Raw genomic sequence first — 3,731 nt, 5'->3', positions numbered from 1 at the left:
GAGAAGTGAAAAAAGCAGGGGTAGCAATCCTTATCTCACACAAAGTAGCTGCAAAAAATAGATAGCATTAAAAGAGATGAGGAAGGAAACTATATCCTCCTAAAAGGTACCATAGATAATAAAGTAATTTCAATACTAAATATGTATGCACTCAATGGGACAGCATCCAAATTCTTACAGAAGTTGCAAGAGCTACAGAAAGACATAGACAGCAAAACTCTACTAGTGGGAGACCTCAACCTCCAGGTCTCAAATTTTAGATAAATCAAATTATAAAATAAACAAGAAGGAAGTTAAGGAGATAAGTAGATTGTTAGAAAACCTAGATATAATAGACCTATGTAAGAAATTGAATGGGGATAGAAAGGAATATACCTTTTTCTATGCAGTACATGGCACTTACACAAAAGTTGTCCATGTACTAGGACATAAAAACCTAATGATCAATTGCAGAATATATCTTTCTCAGATCATAATGTAATAAAAATCATATGCAATACTGGACCAGGGAGATGTAGACCCAGAAATAATTGGAAACTAAATAACCTCATTTTAAAGAATGAGTAAATCAACCAACAAATTATAGAAAGAATTATTTCATCCTAGATAATGACAATAATGAAACAACATACCAAAATCTATGGGATACACTCAAGGCAGCTGTCAGGGGATATTTTATATCTTTAAATGCTTACATGAATAAATTAGAGAAAGAAGAAATCAATGAACTAAAATATGCACCAAAAAAATTAGAGAAAGAACAAATTTTTAAAAACCCCAATTAAATACCAAATTAGAAATTCTAAAAATTAAAGGAGAAATTAATAAAATTGAAACAAAGAAAACTATTGAACTAATAAAACCAAGAGCTGGTTTTATGAAAAAAAAACAATAAAATTGATAAACCTCTGGTCAATTTGGCTAAAAAAAGAAAGAAGAAAACCAAATTGCTAGTATCATAAATGAAAAAAGGTGAACTCACCATCAATGTGGAGGTAAAGTAATAATTCAGAATTATTTTGCCCAACTCTATGCCAATAAATTTGACAATCTAAGTGAAATCGATGAATAATTACAAAAATATAAATTGCCCAGGTTAAATGAAGAGAAAATTAAATACCTGAACAAACCTATCTCAGAAAAATAAATTCAACAAGCCATTATTGAACTCCCTAAGAAAATTCTCCAGGGCCATATGTATTCACAAGTGAATGTTATCAAACATTTAAGGAACAATTGGGTCCAATTCTATATAAACTCTTTGGAAAAATAGGTGAAGTTGGAACTCTGCCTAAGTCTTTTATGACACCAATATGGTGCTGATACCTAAACCAGGAAGAGTTAAAACAGAGAAAGAAAATTATAGACCTATCTCCTTGATGAATATAGATGCAAAAATCTTAAATCAACTCTTAGCAAAACGATTACAACAAGTTATCACTAGGATAATACATTATGATCCAGTAGGATTTATCCCAGGAATGCAGGGTTGGTTCAATATTAGGAAAACTGTTAGTTTTATTATATTAGTATTATTATATTATAATATTAGTATAATTAATTATATCAATAACATACCTATTAAAAATCATATGATCATATCAATAGATGCTGAAAAAGTTTTTGACAAAATACAGCACCCATTCCTAAGAAAAACACTAGAGAGTGTAGGAATAAACAGTTTGTTCCTTAGACTAATAAGCAATATCTATATGAAACCATCAACAAGCATTATGTGCAATGGGGATAGGCTTGAGGCATTCCCAGTAATATCAGGGGTGAAAATTTCTGGCCACGATGGTGGAGAGAAGACAGGCATAGTTCTAAAGTCTCCTGATCTTTCCCTATCTATGATATGAAACAAACCTCTTAACAGAAATCTGATCCACAAAACCCAGAAAGAACAGTCAGAAGAAAGAACAACTACTTCAGGATTTGTCTTCTGTAGCCATGGGTGAGGGTGGATCAGCCACAGATCAGCCTGATTAATGGCCGGATTAAAGCCCAGGAGCCTGAGGGTCTGAGAACCGGACCTGCCTGATCATTGGCCGGGTTAGACCTCGGGGGTTTGGGTCAACTAGGGAGCAGAGGCATTGGTGTTGGCACTGACCATTTGGAGCTTGCCGACAGGGTTGGGGGGAGAGTTCCAGTGCAGGAGAGCTATGGACATCGTCCCTGGACTCCTCTGGTCAGGAGGAACTCTGAGTCCGCCTCTGTTAACTGCTGAAGCCTCATCCCAGAAGATCATCAGTGAAACAAAGGATGCCCATTATCACCACTACTATTCAAAATTGTATTAGAAATGTTAGCCTCAGCAATAAAAGAAGAAAAATAAATTGAAGGAATTAGAATTGGCAAGGAAGAGACAAAACTCTCTTTGCAGATGACATGATGCTCTACCTAGAGAATCCCAAGAAATCATCTAAAAATCTACTAGAAACAGTTAGCAACTTTAGCAAAGTAGTAGGATATAAAATAAACCCTCATAAATCCTCAACTTTTTTATATATGACTAGCAAGATGCAGCAGAAAGAACTAGAAAGAGAAATCCCATTCAAACTAACCTCAGAAAAAATTAAATACCTAGGAGTTTACCTGCCAAGGCAAACTCAAAAACTTTGAAAACAGTTACAAAACACTTCTCATACAAATAAAATTACATTTAAATACCTGGGCAAACATCAACTATTCATGGATAGGCCAAGCTAATATAATAAAAATGACAATTCTACCAAAACTAAACTACTTGTTTAGTGCCCTACCAATCAACATTACAAAAAATTACTTTAATCAGTTAGAAAAAGTTCTAAGTAAATTTATATGGAGAAATAAAAAGTCAAGAATTTCCAAGGATTCAATGAAAAAAAAGTGCAAAAGAAGATGGCTTAGCCTTACCAGATCTAGAATTATAAAGCATTAGTCATCAAAACTGTCTGGTATTGGCTAAGAAATAGAGTGGTGGATGAGTGGAATAGACTAGGTGCAATAGCAGGAAATGATTATAGTAATCTGCTGTTTGATAAACAGCTATTGAGATAAGAACTCTCTCTCTTTGATAAAATCTGTTGGGAAAATTGGAAGTTAGTATGGAAGAAACTTAGATTAGATCAACACCTCACACCCTATACCAAGATATGATCCAAATGGATACAGAATTTAGACATAAAAAACATTATAAGCAAACTAGAAAATCAAGAAGTAGCTTACCTGTCAGATCTATGGAAAGGGAAACAGTTTATGACCAAGGAAGAGATGGAGAACATCATTAAAAGCAAACTAGACAAATTTGATTACATTATATTAAAAAGCTTTTGCACAGACAAAACTACTGTTACCAAGATCAAAAGAAATGTAGTAAATTGGGAAATAATTTTTACAATTAGTATTTCTGACAAAGGACTCATTTCTAAAATATGCAGAGAACTGAATCAAATTTTCAAAAAACCAAACCATTCCCCAACTGACAAATGGTCAAAAAATATGTGAAGGCAATTTATAGCTATGGAAATCCAAGAAATTCATAGTCATATGAAAAATTGCTCTAAATCATTACTTATTAGAGAAATGCAAATTAAAGCATCTCTGAGATACCACCTCACACCTCTCAGACTGACTAATATGACCAGAAAGGACAGTGATCAATGTTGGAAGGGATGTGGGAAATCTGGGACACTAATACATTGTTGGTGGAGATGTGAACTCATCCAACCTTTCTGGAGAGCAATTTGGAA

Source organism: Macrotis lagotis, chromosome 1 (assembly GCF_037893015.1).
Source record: "Macrotis lagotis isolate mMagLag1 chromosome 1, bilby.v1.9.chrom.fasta, whole genome shotgun sequence".
NCBI classification, from domain to species: Eukaryota; Metazoa; Chordata; class Mammalia; order Peramelemorphia; family Peramelidae; genus Macrotis; species Macrotis lagotis.
Note: the sequence above shows the minus strand (reverse complement) of the source record.